Raw genomic sequence first — 16843 nt, 5'->3', positions numbered from 1 at the left:
GGAGTTTTATGTTAGGGCTACAGTACAAAGTATCATTAAATTCACAGATTAGCTGGAAAAATATGTTAATAGGAAGAGTAGATAAGCCAACAACCAAACTAATGATCAATTTAAAAAAAAAGACCCGAATTTAATGTAAACAGTAGATGAAAACACAAGATTTGAGATATGCCATAAATGACTCATTTATCAATGGCACTATCACGGGACACAATCGCATGGCCTGCACTCCCATAGATCACAGCAGGTTTTATTAATCAGTCTATTATGAAATAGACCAAAACCCCAACGCACGTTTCGCATTAGCCTCTTCCAGGGGTTATGTATAAAACACGAGTTGGGGTTTTGGTCTCTTTCTTATCCTTCTAAGAATACCAATATATATATTATTATACCAATATCAATATTTGTACTGGTGTTTCAGACACTTTTGGGCTCGATTCATTTTCTTATATTTGACCAAGTCACTTGGCCACTCTCCATAGAATAATATTTGTCGTTTTGTACATCGTGTATCGTACATTTGTAATCCTGATGTTATTCTGATCTTATTCGAATTGATATCTGTGTTCCATGCCCTCTTATTGCAGGTTTTTAATCATGTCTATTTCATGTTTCTTGATCAATTACAAATAAAAGTTGTCTTTAATTGAGCCCTTCACATACATTTTTGTAGGTTTGGGAGTGCCCTAAATGTACTGTAGCCTTATATGCTGTTGTAGGTAACTCCTGTGTAACAAGCAATTCTCAAACCTCAAGCCTGGAAGGGGGATGAGAAGGGGGTCTTAAAGGGGTTGCCCACCTTTTGTCATATTTTTTTTTATTATTACTTAAATGCATGTATTTCTGGCTAAAAATATTTTTTGGAAGTGGGTTCATTAAAAATGTTCCATCGTTTGCCTTCTATAGCCTGTGTTGCACGGTCTTTTGCTGGCTGCAGAATAGGTTTGCTGAGAATCCATCACTTGGCTGATTCTGAAGGTCCAATGGGAGAGGTTCTAATTCTTATCTCCACATCATAGCTACAGTGGTTTTTGAAAGTATTCACCCCCTTGGCTCTTTATTTTTGTTACATTACAACTGGCATTTAAATCATTTTGCAATTCGAATAGTGTGTGATGCACCAGAACTAAATAGTCTAAGTTAGTGAAGTGAACATAAATAAAGTCAAAGTCCAGACCTTAATCCACTTGAGAATCTCAGACTTGACGATTGCTGTTCACCAGAGGAAACCATCTAACTTGAAGGAGCTGGAGCAGTTTTGCCTTGAGGAATGGACAAAATTCCCAGTAGGAAGATGTGGAAAGCTCATGGAGACTTATCCAAAGTGACTTGCAGATGTAATTGCAGCAAAACGAGGCTCTACAAAGTACTGACTTTAGGGAAGTAACTTGTTTTGCACACTGAAGTTTTCAATTTTGTCCTATTTGTTGTTTGCTTCACAATAAAAAGCAAACTAAATGTTCACAGTTCTAGGCCTGTTCTTTACATGAACTGATGCAAACCTCCCCCCCCCCCCCCCCCCCACAAAAAAAAAGTGAAACTCCAGTTTGTGAGGCAGCAAAACATGACAAAATGCCAAGGGGTGGTGGGGGTGAATACTTTCACAAGCCACTGTATACGCATGGAGAAAAGCCTGTAAAAACTAAATGATATTTAGCCCCAAATGCATGCATTTAAAAAATGTCCTCAGAGGTGGATAACCCCTTTTAAGTGGCTTAGAAATGTGTCTCATATGTTTGAAAAGCATGGCAGACCTAACTGAAGATTAATAAGGGATTATCTCATGACCGCTTTCAAGCGGCAACATATTGATGAACCAACACCAGTATATATGTGATATCGTTTGTATGCTGGCCGGGGTGCCACGTAAGTTGATTTGAGCCTTTAGTACGTTGCTGCGCTGTACTATTGTATACTAAATATCACAGTTCAGTCACATGGACACATGGCATTTGATAAATACGGCCATTTATGCAATATATTCTTTGACTCAGCAGAGAAAGGATGAATAATTCAGCAACACTTCACAACAGTGCAGAAACAAATCTTCCAGAAATGTATTTAATCAGAATAAAAACTCCAGAGAGAACAAGAGTAGATTCATTTAGCGGTGCACTGGAAAGCTGGCGGGCGTAGCAATGGGAAGCAGGTGCAGCAGTCACAGAATATAGAGAACCCCAGTTTCAAAGAGGAATCAAGCTCATGCTGTCAAGGATAAATCTGTGCCCTATTAATGATTTATTAGGATGAAGAAGTTGAGAAGAGACGGAGAAGCATTTACTCCATCCATTACCCCTGAGTAATATTTATATACCGCCTGGCCAGCTGCTGGAAACGTAGCATGGTCTTGCACTGGCGGGCATTGGGTAGCACAGGGACTTTGCTCCGTGTATTTGCTTCCTTCAGTCGCCCAGGCACTACCTTACTATATCTCTAGTGTAATGGAGCATTTTTATTAATACCTGGCTACTAAAAATGGAAATCAGTAGATAAGAGCGTTTCCTAACATTGTATATAGTGAAAACACACATAAACGGAAAATACTTGGACTTATATTGGAGATAGTATAACGAAATTGTTGGAAGACTCAACTTGCATTGGTACAAACACATTAGCCAGGATTTTCACTGCCTCTGACTTTACAGTTGTTTATTTCTTTAGATAACGGCCTGAATTACAATTTAATATTAGTTTCCCGCTACTATATTTCTTTCACAAACGGTGGTCTTTTGTTTTTTGTTGTTTTTTTCCCCATAATAAGACCAAACTGGGACCAATTTTCTAAATAAATATATTTCTCAGGGTACGTTCCCACCTTTAGGAATTGCTGCGGTTTTGACACTGCGTATTTAGGCAGTGTCAAAACCGCAGAGGCCATATGTTAAAGCATAGTGGATGGGTTTTCTGGAAATCCCATGTCTACTATGCGTAAGGCTATGTGCACACGTTCAGGATTTTTCGCTATAAAAGCGCGATAAAAACCCATACATTCGCATCCTATCATTTAGAATGCATTCCGCAATTTTTGTGCACATGATGCGTTTTTTTCCACAAAAAAACGCATCGCGGTAAAAAAAAGCAGTATGATCATTAATTTTGCAGATTTTTTGCATTTTTCCCACTATTTAATGCATTGGGAAAGCTCCGGAAAAAAAACGCAAAAAATCTGCACAAAAAACGCGAAAAAAACGCATGCGGATTTCTGGTAGAAATATCCGGTTTTTGTCAGGAAATTTCTGCAAGAAATCCTGAACGTGTGCACATACCCTAAATGTGCAGCTGCAGATCACCCAGGAAAGCGGACATGTGGCACATCTTTCAAGACGGCAGCATGTCAATTTCATTAGCGGAAACGCTAGTCTCCACAACAGAAATAACATCAATAGAATGTATTGCTTATGGTAATTCCGTACGGTTCAGTGAACATATGTGGATTTACCTGTTTTCAATAGAACGCAGCATTTAGGAAGCAGCAAAAATAAACTGCATCCAAAGTGCTGCTAATCTGGATTGTAGGAACGTAGCCTAAAGTTGCTAATGATATTAAATGCTCAACAGATGCCGATAATAACCCATTTAATCCACACAGGCAAACAAATCAAACCATATATGTCCATAAATTAAGTTTTGTGTAATAATGAGAAATTACAAAGAGAAAACGTATTGAACACACGAAGAAAGGGAGATGCAAAAAGCCATAGAAAGTCATGACACTAGCTGAAATCTATAAGTAACTAGAAAGCAATCCTGCCACTGATTGAAAAATAATATCAGCTGATTCAACTGATGGCCTTTAACCCCTTCATGACCCAGCCTATTTTGACCTTAAAGACCTTGCCGCTTTTTGCAATTCTGACCAGTGTCCCTTTATGAGGTAATAACTCAGGAATGCTTCAACGGATCATAGCGGTTCTGAGATTGTTTTTTCGTGACATATTGGGCTTCATGTTAGTGGTAAATTTAGGTCAATAAATTCTGCGTTAATTTGTGATAAAAACGGAAATTTGGCGAAAATTTTGAAAATTTCGCAATTTTCACATTTTGAATTTTTATTCTGTTAAACCAGAGAGATAAGTGACACAAAATAGTTAATAAATAACATTTCCCACATGTTTACTTTACATCAGCAAAATTTTGGAAACAAAATTTTTTTTTGTTAGGAAGTTATAAGGGTTAAAATTTGACCAGCGATTTGTCATTTTTACAACGAAATTTACAAAACCATTTTTTTTTAGGGACCACCTCACATTTGAAGTCAGTTTGAGGGGTCTATATGGCTGAAAATACCCAAAAGTGACACCATTCTAAAAACTGCACCCCTCAAGGTACTCAAAACCACATTCAAGAAGTTTATTAACCCTTCAGGTGCTTCACAGCAGCAGAAGCAACATGGAAGGAAAAAATGAACATTTAACTTTTTAGTCACAAAAATTATCTTTTAGCAACAATTTTTTTATTTTCCCAATGGTAAAAGGAGAAACTGAACCACGAAAGTTGTTGTCCAATTTGTCCTGAGTACGCTGATACCTCATATGTGGGGGTAAACCACTGTTTGGGCGCACGGCAGGGCTTGGAAGGGAAGGAGCGCCATTTGACTTTTTGAATCAAAAATTGGCTCCACTCTTTAGCGGACACCATGTCACGTTTGGAGAGCAACCGTGTGCCTAAAAATTGGAGCTCCCCCACAAGTGACCCCATTTTGGAAACTAGACGCCCCAAGGAACTTATCTAGATGCATAGTGAGCACTTTGAACCCCCAGGTGCTCCACAAATTGATCCGTAAAAATGAAAAAGTACTTTTTTTTCACAAAAAAATTCTTTTAGCCTCAATTTTTTCATTTTCACATGGGCAACAGGATAAAATGGATCCTAAAATGTGTTGGGCAATTTCTCCTGAGTACGCAGATACCTCATATGTGGGGGTAAACCACTGTTTGGGCACTCGGCAGGGCTCGGAAGGGAAGGCGCGCCATTTGACTTTTTGAATGGAAAATTAGCTCCAATTGTTAGCGGACACCATGTCGCGTTTGGAGAGCCCCTGTGTGCCTAAACATTGGAGCTCCCCCACAAGTGACCCCATTTTGGAAACTAGACCCCCCAAGGAACTTATCTAGATGCATATTGAGCACTTTAAACCCCCAGGTGCTTCACAGAAGTTTATAACGCAGAGCCATGAAAATAAAAAATAATTTTTCTTTCCTCAAAAATGATTTTTTAGCCTGGAATTTCCCATTTTGCCAAGGATAATAGGAGAAATTGGACCCCAAATATTGTTGTCCAGTTTGTCCTGAGTACGCTGATACCCCATATGTGGGGGTAAACCACTGTTTGGGCGCACGGCAGGGCTCGGAAGGGATGGCACGCCATTTGGCTTTTTAAATGGAAAATTAGCTCCAATCATTAGCGGACACCATGTCACATTTGGAGAGCCCCTGTGTGCCTAAACATTGGAGATCCCCCAGAAATGACCCCATTTTGGAAACTAGACCCCCAAAGGAACTAATCTAGATGTGTGGTGAGGACTTTGAACCCCCAAGTGCTTCACAGAAGTTTATAACGCAGAGCCATGAAAATAAAAAAAAAAATTATTTTCTCAAAAATGATCTTTTAGCCTGCAATTTTTTATTTTCTCAAGGGTAACAGGAGAAATTTGACCCCAAAAGTTGTTGTCCAGTTTCTCCTGAGTACGCTGATACCCCATATGTGGGGGTAAATCACTGTTTGGGCACATGCCGGGGCTCGGAATTGAAGTAGTGACGTTTTGAAATGCAGACTTTGATGGAATGCTCTGTGGGCGGCACGTTGCGTTTGCAGAGCCCCTGATGTGGCTTAACAGTAGAAACCCCCCACAAGTGACCCCATTTTGGAAACTAGACCCCGAAAGGAACTTATCTAGATGTGTGGTGAGCACTTTGAACTCCCAAGTGCTTCATAGAAGTTTATAATGCAGAGCCGTGAAAATAATAAATACGTTTTCTTTCCTCAAAAATAATTATTTAGCCCAGAATTTTTTAATTTTCCCAAGGGTAACAGGAGAAATTTGACCCCAATATTTGTTGTCCAGGTTCTCCGGAGTACGGTGATACCCCATATGTGGGGGTAAACCACTGTTTGGGCACACGTTGGGGCTCGGAAGTGAAGTAGTGACGTTTTGAAATGCAGACTTTGATGGAATGCTCTGCGGGCGTCACGTTGCGTTTGCAGAGCCCCTGATGTGCCTAAACAGTAGAAACCCCCCACAAGTGACCACATTTTAGAAACTAGACCCCCCAAGGAACTTATCTAGATATGTGGTGAGCACTTTGAACCCCCAAGTGCTTCACAGACGTTTACAACGCAGAGCCGTGAAAATAAAAAATCATTTTTCTTTCCTCAAAAATTATGTTTTAGCAAGCATTTTTTTAGATTCACAAGGGTAACAGGAGAAATTGGACCCCAGTAATTGTTGCGCAGTTTATCCTGAGTACACTGATACCCCATATGTGGGGGTAAACCACTGTTTGGGCACACGTCAGGGCTCGGAAGTGAGGGAGCACCATTTGACTTTTTGAATACGAGATTGGCTGGAATCAATGGTGGTGCCATGTTGTGTTTGGAGACCCCTGATGTGCCTAAACAGTGGTAACCCCTCAATTCTACCTCCAACACTAACCCCAACACACCCCTAACCCTAATCCCAACTGTAGCCATAACCCTAACCACAACCCTAATTCCAACCCTAACCCTAAGGCTATGTGCCCACGTTGCGGATTCGTGTGAGATATTTCCGCACCATTTTTGAAAAATCCGCGGGTAAAAGGCACTGCGTTTTACCTGCGGATTTTCCGCGGATTTCCAGTGTTTTTTGTGCGGATTTCACCTGCGGATTCCTATTGAGGAACAGGTGTAAAACGCTGCGGAATCCGCACAAAGAATTGACATGCTGCGGAAAATACAACGCAGCGTTTCCGCGCGGTATTTTCTGCACCATGGGCACAGCGGATTTGGTTTTTCATATGTTTACATGGTACTGTAAACCTGATGGAATACTGCTGCGAATCCGCAGCGGCCAATCCGCAGCCAAATCCGCACCGTGTGCACATAGCCTAATTCTAAAGGTATGTGCACACTGCGGAAAACGCTGCAGATCCGCAGCAGTTTCCCATGAGTTTACAGTTCAATGTAGACCTATGGGAAACAAAAATCGCTGTACACATGCTGCGGAAAAACTGCACGGAAACGCAGCGGTTTACATTCCGCAGCATGTCACTTCTTTGTGCGGATTCCGCAGCGGTTTTACAACTGCTCAAATAGAAAATCGCAATTGTAAAACCGCAGTGAAATGCGCAGAAAAAAACGCGGTAAATCCGCCATAAATCCGCAGCGGTTTAGCACTGCGGATTTATCAAATCCGCAGAGGACCAGAATACGTGTGCACATACCGAAACCCTAACCCTACCCCTAACCCTACCCCTAACCCTAGCCCTACCCCTAAACCTAACCCTACCCCTAACCCTAGCCCTACCCCTATTCTAACATTAGTGGAAAAAAAAAATTTCTTTATTTTTTTATTGTCCCTACCTATGGGGGTGACAAAGGGGGGGGGGGGTCATTTATTATTTTTTTTTATTTTGATCACTGAGATATAATCTATCTCAGTGATCAAAATGCACTTTGGAACGAATCTGCCGGCCGGCAGATTCGGCGGCCACACTGCGCATGCGCCCGCCATTTTGGAAGATGGCGGCGCCCAGGGAGAAGACGGACGGGACCCCGGCAGAATCGGTAAGTATGATGGGGTGGGGGGGGGAACACGGGGGGGGGAATCGGAGCACGGGGGGGAATCGGAGCGCGGCAGGCGTGGAACGGAGCACGGGGGGCGTGGAACGGAGCACGGGGGGGCTGGAACGGAGCACGGGGGGGCTGGAACGGAGCACGGGGGGGGTGGATCGGAATGCAGTGGGGGTGATTGGAGCACGGGGGGAGCGGATAAGAGCACGGGGGGGAGCGGAGCCGGAACAGTGTACCGGCCAGATCGGAGGGCTGGGGGGGCGATCGGTGGGGTGGGGGCACATTATTGTTTCCAGCCATGGCCGATGATATTGCAGCATCGGCCATGGCTGGATTGTAATATTTCACCCGTTATAATAGGTGAAATATTACAAATCGCTCTGATTGGCAGTTTCACTTTCAACAGCCAATCAGAGCGATCGTAGCCACGAGGGGGTGAAGCCACCCCCCCCTGGGCTAAACTACCACTCCCCCTGTCCCTGCAGATCGGGTGAAATGGGAGTTAACCCTTTCACCGGATCTGCAGGGACGCGATCTTTCCATGACGCCACATAGGCGTCATGCGTCGGATTGGCACCGACTTTCATGATGCCTACGTGGCGTCAAAGGTCGGGAAGGGGTTAAAAAGATGTCTCATCACCAAGGTGCCACACAAGAAACCAGTGAGCTGTCTCAAGAAGTTAGCAACCTTATTGTTGCAAAAGATACTGATGGCATTGGTTACAGAAGAATTTCTAAACTCCTATACTGAAGGTTCCAGTGAGCAATGTTGGGGCCATAATCCAGAAGTGGCAAGAACATGACTTCAAATAGAGGAGTGAAAAGAATAATTAGAATAGATGTCTGAGAGCTAAGGAACACTGACATAAAGACCTGGAAACAGTAAGTACCACTGTTTCAAAGAAAACAGTAAGTAATGCAGTCAACCTCCATGGCCTGTATGCATGCTCACCATGAAAGACTGCATTGCAGAACAAAAAGCATGTTCAAGCGCGTTTAAAGCTTACTCAACAAAATTTTGACAGACCTGTGAAATACTGGGAGAATACAGTCTGATCAGATGAGGCCAAAATTGAACATTTTGGATATAATAATACCTAATACATACCCCGTTTGGAGGCCAAAGGGCACTGCAAATCACCCCACAATTACCATAGCAACAATGAAGTCTGGAGGGGACAATATGTGTTGGGCTGTTTTTCAACATACGGCACTGGCAAGCTTCATTGCATTGAAGGAAGAATGAATAGACAAATGTACTGAAACATTCTTGATGAAAATCTACCAGAATGATGAAGATGAAACGAGGGTGGACATTTCAGCAAGACAATTATCCCAAACATACAGCCAAGGAAACTCTCAACTGGTTTCAAAGAAAGAAAATAAAGCTGCTAGTATGGTCCAGGCAATCACCTGACCGGAACCCAATAGAAAATGTATGGAAGGAACTAAAGTTCAGAGTTCATATAATGAGCCCATGGGACCTTCAGTATTTGAAGAGCGTTCGTGTGGAAGAATGGGTCAAATCACACCTGAGCAATGCATGTGACTAGTTTCTCCATGCAGGAGGCGTCTTGAAGCGGTCATCACCAACAAAGGCTTATGTACAAAGTATTAATTACATTTCAGCAAGCATGTTCAATACTTTTTCTGTGTAATTTCTCATAACTTAATTTATGGACATATATGGTTTAATATCTTTGCCTGTGTGGATTGGATGGGTTGCTACTGATATCTGGTGAGAATTTCATGTGAATAGCACCTTTAGAAATGTATGTACTTAGAAAATTGGTGACATATTCAATACTTATTTCACCCGCTGTAGTAATGGAGAACCACTTTAAATAGTGTGCAGTTTGAATTACAGTGGGGGAAATAAGAATTTGATCCCTTGCTGATTTTGTAAGTTTGCCCACTGACAAAGACACAAACAGTCTATAATTTTAAAGGGAACCTGTCACCCCGTTTTTTGAGATTGAGATATAAATACTGTTAAATAGGGCCTGCGCTGTGCGTTACTATAGTGTATGTAGTGTACCCTGATTCCCCATGTATGCCGAGAAATACATTACCAAAGTCGGCGTTTTCGCCTGTCAATCAGGCTGGTCAGGTCGGGTGGGCGTGGTGACATCGCTCTTTTCTTCCCCAGCTTTCCGTTGGTGGCGTAGTGGTGTGCGCATGTCCAGAGTTCCGAATCCCCTGCGCGCACGTGAAGCAAAAGCGCGCGTTCTGCGCTATTGCCCCTGTCATCGGTGGGGGCTGCCATCTTCCTGGGGCCGCGCGTGCGCAGATCGAGTGCTCTGCTGCACGGGGCTTCAGGAAAATGGCCGCGGGATGCCGCGCGTGCGCAGAAGAGATCGCGGCGGCCATTTTCCCAAAGCCGAGTTTGCATCTCGGCTTTGGGAAAATGGCCGCCGCGATCTCTTCTGCGCACGCGCGGCATCCCGCGGCCATTTTCCTGAAGCCCCGTGCAGCAGAGCACTACATCTGCGCACGCGCGGCCCCAGGAAGATGGCCGCCCGCACCGATGAAAGGAATGACAGCGCAGATCGCGCGCTGTGTCTTCACGTGGGCACAGGGAATCCGGACCTTGGACATGCGCACACCACTACGCCACCAACGGAAACCTGGGGAAGAAAAGAACGCTGTGAACACGCCCACCTGACCAGACCAGCCTGATTGACAGGCGAAAACGCCGACTTTGGTAATGTATTTCTCGGCATACATGGGGAATCAGGGTACACTACATACACCATAGTAACGCACAGCGCAGGCCCTATTTAACAGTATTTATATCTCAATCTCAAAAAACGGGGTGACAGGTTCCCTTTAAGGGTAGGTTCATTTTAACATTGAGAGATAGAATATTTAAAATAAAACCCAAAAAATCACATTGTAGGAATTATATAAATGTATTTGCATTTTGCAGTGACAAAAGTATTTGATCCCCTACCAACCATTAAGATTTCTGACTCCTACAGACCAGTTAGACTCGTTACCTGCATTACTCGTGTCCACAGATTCAATTAATCAGTCAGACTCTAACCTCTACAACATGGGCAAGACCAAAGAGCTTTATAAGGATGTCAGAGACAAGATCATAGATCTGCACAAAGCTGGAATGGGCTACAAAAAGATAAGGAAGACACTGGGTGAGAAGGAGACAACTGTTGGTGCTGTAGTAAGAAAACTGAAGAAATACAAAATGACTGTCAATCGACATCGATCTGGGGCACCATGCAAAATCTCACCTTGTGGGGTATCCTTGATCATGAGGAAGGTGCGCAATCAGCCTAAAAACTACATGGTGGAAATTGTTAATGATCTCAAGGCAGCTGGGACCACAGTCACCAAGAAAACTATTAGTAACACATTGCACCGTAAAGGTTTAAAATCCTGCAGTGCCTGCACGGTCCCCCTACTCAAGAAGGCACATGTGCAGGCCTATCTGAATTTTGCCATTGGACACCTGGACGATTTTGTGAGTGATTGGGAGAAGGTGGTGTGGTCAGATGAGACAAAAATTGAGGTCTTCAGCTTTAATTCAACTCGCAGTGTTTGGAGGAAGAGAAATGCTGCCTATGACCCAAAAGAACACCATCCTCACTGTCAAGCATGGAGGTGGAACCATTATGTTTTGGGGGTGTTTCTCTGCTAAGGGCACAGGACTACTTCACCGCATCATTGGGAAAATGGATGGAGCCATGTATCGTAAAATCCTGAGTGACAACCTCCTTCCCTCCGCCAGGACATTAAAAATGGGTCGTGGCTGGGTCTTCCAGCAAGACAATCACCCAAAATGTACAGCCAAGGCAACAAAGGAGTGGCTCAAAAAGAGGCACATTAAGGTCATGGCGTGGCTTAGCCAGCCTCCAGACCTTAATCCCATAGAAAACTTATGGAGGAAGTTGAAGCTCCCAATTGCCAAACGACAGCCTCAAAATCTTAATGGATTTAGAGATGATTTGCAAAGAGGAGTAGACCAAAATTCCTCCTGACATGTGCGCAAACCTCATCATCAACTACAAAAAACATCTGACTGCTGTGCTTGCCAACAAAGGTTTGGCCACCAAGTATTAAGTCTTGTTTGCCAGAGGGATCAAATACTTATTTCTCACTGCAAAATGCAAATAAATGTATATAATTTATACAATGTGATTTTTTTTAATTTTATTTTTGATACTATCTCTCAATGTTAAAATTAACCTATTCTTAAAATTATAGACTGTTCATGTCTTTGTCAGTTTGCAAACTTACAAAATCAGCAAGGGATCAAATACTTATTTAACCCACTGTACATTCCTCAACCTTACAAGGACCTTTCAAATCTGACGCTTCATCACTAATAAAGTGAAAGAAAGCTCCCAATATTTATACAGGGATGCTTATTGTGACTGATAATCCCTGTTTACGAAGGCTGTGTTATAGGTTTCGATTGTAAATTCGATTATGTTTGATTGGAGTAGTACCACTGTATACATCGCTATGGTGTCCATCATGATACAGATACGGCACTGCTGATGACGCCAATGTGAACAGAGCTTTAAATATTAAGCAATTACTTGGATCTGTTTTTCTCAAATACCTGAACTGTATAAATACTAAAAAAAGGAGAAAAGCATTCTCTCTAGGTTTTAAAATTGAATGTAGACGAGCCTAAGCCGATGTCATCATTTGCTGCTTTATTGTTGAAGGTGTATCTATTGTAAATTCTTTCCATAACAGCGGTCTCCATAAACTAGAATATTAGATTTGTGGCAATATCACTGTGCCCCTCTAACAGCTTTTTTAAAATTCCTTTCCATTTTTTGCGTGCATTATTAATCAGGTTACAGAAACCGAATAGAAAAGTTGACAGGCGTTTGAACCATTAAAGGCGTAATAAAAGATAGATATTAGTATTACAGATGAGAATAGCTAAGCAGTTATCGAGGACAGATGAGTAGAATCATTCTTTTCTAGCAAGCCTAGATTAAATGAATAGAGGTGAGAGGAATCCATTTTTTTAATCTTACCTCACATGAAACACAATCCACATAAAAAGGAAAATTAGAAAAAGGAAAAGTAAAAAAAACACAATTATAACCACAGTTGTATGAGCAGCTAATGTAAATGTCATGCAATGCAAACAAATGGATCACATTTAATGGGGAGTCTAGTCTCACTTAAAAAACACCCTCATTATTGTCTGAAATTAGCCAAAAAACCCTGAAAATTAATACAAAATATAATGTATGCTCTATTAATAAGGAGTTTAATGGCGTGTGCTTAAGAGAAAACTGTCTGTGACAAGGGTTTAATAATAATGGAGGAACCTCGTTGAGGACATCTGCTCCTTTGAAATATTTAAAGGGTCATTAAGGTAAAGAAATCAGTTTTGGAATTCAATGGACAAGAGATATTTTAACAAACTAAATATTTTAAAAATTTAAATACCAAGTAAATTGACTCACAAGGTACACCAGCATAATAGTTATTGCAACATCATTTAATTATTTTTGTTTTACCACTTTCAGCATCTAGAATGATCAGTGTATAGTTCACGAAAGGTTTACAAATTAGAAACTTTATTACTGTGAGACTCAGAAATTACCCATTAAATATTTCCAATGTGAACTTTAACTATAACTGAAATGCATTGTATCTATGAAAATGCATAAATATATTAGATTGCTGGAATGAGATGCGGCTTTACACTCTAACGAATTAGTAAAAGCTGTAACAGTTGCATGGAATTGGATGAAACTTCTTAAGAGATAGATTTTCTAAAGGGTGTAAAAGATGTCACGCAGAAGGTTCTTTACCATTTATTGCACTGGTAGAATATCCTGTAATTTTCTACTCAATATGGCTCCAACCTGTTCATCATTTTGCAGTCAGTCACTTCATTTTCTACTTCCAGTTCTAGTAGTAAACACCTAACAGAACGTAACTTCCTAAACGCATGTCTCCTATTAATATAGGGAATTTGTTAAATAAATGCCTAATTTCTGTAGCACTTTAACATGTCTGTGGCTAGCCTGATATATGTCAGAAAAGTATAGATTCTGGCTTCTATCAACTCAGTCTGAAAATAAGACTAGTATATAGTTTATAGATAGGTACCGGGAATGCAACCGCATTGCCTTAATCTATGACTTCCGTTGCGACATACAAGACCATACTACTAATACATCACATTAGCATTAAGGTATTTTTGTAATTTTTGGTCTCTATAGCAGAGAATAGTCTGTTACTATGGAATAATTTGGTGGTTCTTGTGTAAGCCCTGTGTATACCTATTTTACTTAATGTGCCAAATCTGAGACCATCTTGACTACTTTTCTGATTTGGTGCTCTAAAAGCAGTCTTCTGTACAGCCTTTCATCCTAGATATTTTATCTTGCCTCTGGTAGAGAGGGTTGGAGTCTCAGAATACTGCATTTGCTCTGCTGGAAGGGCAGGTAGTTATAGAGCTCAGATAAATGCAACTATGGTCTTTTGTTATACATCTTCCCTAACTAACTGCAGTTTATTGAATGTTGTACTCTACGTGATGAAGGATCACACTGCTCTGCCCTGCCTTCTGCTTGTAAGAGCTGACAGAAAGCTCTCAATCACAAGCAGGAGCGCGGCATAAAGCTTAGAGGGGTTTTCCATTATCAGAAAACCACTGACCTCAGGTGCAGTTTTTTTTTTTTTTAAACTACAGAGACTGTGCTTTATTTACCATGGTTAGATCCAGCACTAGACTCCACTTGGTGCTCCCAGTGTTTGTTATTGCCTGCAGCACAGACATCACATTTATGGGTGAGCTTAGTGGCTCCTACCGTCTACTCAGGAAAAGCCATTGAGAGCCATTGAGAGCACACTGATTGTCATATTGTCAGTGTGTAGACAATAACAGACATTGGGGGGCAAAAAGGAGACTTAGGGAGCGTAAAGCACAGTTTTTTTGTTATTAAAGACAACAAAGTCACTAGGGGCATGCGTTTTCTGAAAATGGATCCCCTTTAAGACAAAAAGTTAGAAAACATCTTAAGTAAAAATGATATACTAGAATATATTACCATAAAGTAAGGTAAGCATTAAGATGCTTAATATTAAGATGCTATCTAAAATTGGCTATATCATTGTTAACCAGAAGTGCCAAAATTTGATATCCGTATTTTCCGGCGTATAAGACGACCCCCAACTTTTCCAGTTAAAATATAAAATCTTCTCAAAAGTCGGGGGTTGTCTTATATGCCGGGTGTCGTCTTATAGGGTGGGTGCGGAGCAATCTGCAGTCGAAGTATATAGTGGGGGGGAGTGGTCCCGATGACGAGGTGAGGGAGCGCCTCACCAGGAAGGTGTAAGTGAAGCAAACTGTCAGCGTCTGGGATGCCAGGGTTATGCAAATAAGAGAGAGAGCGATGCTGTGCCTAGAAAAACACTCATCTTCCACTAATCTGGCTCGCTCTTGTATCGCATTATCTCCTTCTCTGCCTCACTTACACCTTCCCGGTGAGGTTCCCCCTCACCTTGTCATTGGGGTCGCTCCCCCCACAATATGCGGCGACCGCAGATTAGTCTGCACCTGCCCTATAAGACGACACCTGGCGTATAAGACGATACCCGACTTTTGAGACAATTTTCAAGGGTTAAAAAGTAGTCTTATACGCCAGAAAATACAGTAAATTTTTTGGTAAAATTGCTCTTACAGTCAAGAAGTGTAGAAAAGTATAATTCAAAAGGCAAGTAAGCAAAAAATGTTTCACCCATTAGTAAATCTAGTCTCAACACATATAGGACAATACAGGTACATTTCTCTGGGTGTAGATAGACATGGCGTTTTGAGCAATATGTATTATCACATTGCACTGAAATATCAACATCTTTGGTTTAATAAGCGAATGCCACCACAAATTGCCCCATTATAAAGATTTCACACTTGTTTGTGTTACCGGTTAATGTACCTTTTACCTATTCATTATAGTCTTGTGTTTGGCAAGCTTCAAGGCACATAAAATGGCTTTGGATAGCAATGAAAGGCTTCATATTCTATTTTTCCCATGAATCATCTTCATAAATACATTTGCCAAGGTACCATACATTTATAGGATTGTGAAGTAAGTAAAATGCAGATAGCAAATTTTTACAGTATGGTTAGACAGAAAATGGTTACGCAAAATCATTAAAAGAGTTGACCACTACTGGACAACTCCAACTTAATCAATTCAGGAGTCCATTAAAATAAAAATAGTATACTTATCTCCTGCAGCAATGCTATTTCAGCTATGTTGGCACCGTTGTTCCCAGAGAGTGATGTGATTTTTTATGTTATGTGCAGGCTGCTGCGAATGAACGGCCGGCCATTCGTCAGCTTCAGCTCATCAATATTCCGTCAGGGTGAACAATCAATCTGATGGAATAGTAAAGGATGCAGCTGACGAGCAGCCCCTGATGAAGCCCAGAGCAGTGAAACACGCTTCGAGGTCCCTGCAGTCCCCCTCAGTGTCTCTTCCGGTTATAGGAAAGATATATATCTTTGTACCATGTTAGCCAGTAGATAGAAAAATATATAGAAGTGAGAGTTCTCAGTGGTTGATACCTTTTAATGGCTAACTGAAAAGATTGTAACAAATTGCAAGCTTTCGAGACTACTCAGGTCTCTTCATCAGGCAAAGACTAATACAATATCTGAAGAATCAGATATTTATACACAACACAGCACAGAGAGAAAGAAGGCAATAGATAAGACAAGTGACGTGAAGCAGAATTATCTTTATGCGAGAGGGATAGACATAGATATTGGAACAGTTCATAGATTAGGAAGTCTTAATGTTTTATGGTCCTCTGAATGGGTCTGGTTCTCTGTTGTGATGACCCCAGAAGGTCTGAAGAGCAAATTCCTTATTTGATGTAAAAAGACAACCAAACCCATTCAGAGGACTATAAAACATTAAGACTTCCTTATCTATGAACTGTTGCAATATCTATGCCTATCCCTCTCACATAATTTTGCTTCACGTCACTTGTCTTATCTATTGCCTTCTTTCTCTCTGTGCTGGGCATAAATATGTGATTCTTCAGATTTTGCATTATTCTA

At 41.4% G+C, this 16843-nt stretch overlaps 1 protein-coding gene across 11 annotated transcripts in view; it reads right to left on the bottom strand.

Moving 5' to 3' along the window:
* Positions 1 to 16843, bottom strand: part of CAMK2D (calcium/calmodulin dependent protein kinase II delta) — a 286176-nt gene that overhangs the window by 65088 nt on the left and 204245 nt on the right. The window lies entirely within an intron of this gene.

Source organism: Ranitomeya imitator, chromosome 1, assembly GCF_032444005.1.
Source record: "Ranitomeya imitator isolate aRanImi1 chromosome 1, aRanImi1.pri, whole genome shotgun sequence".
NCBI classification, from domain to species: Eukaryota; Metazoa; Chordata; class Amphibia; order Anura; family Dendrobatidae; genus Ranitomeya; species Ranitomeya imitator.
The sequence above is the reverse complement of the archived record's forward strand: the minus strand, read 5'-3'. Positions and strand labels throughout refer to the sequence as shown.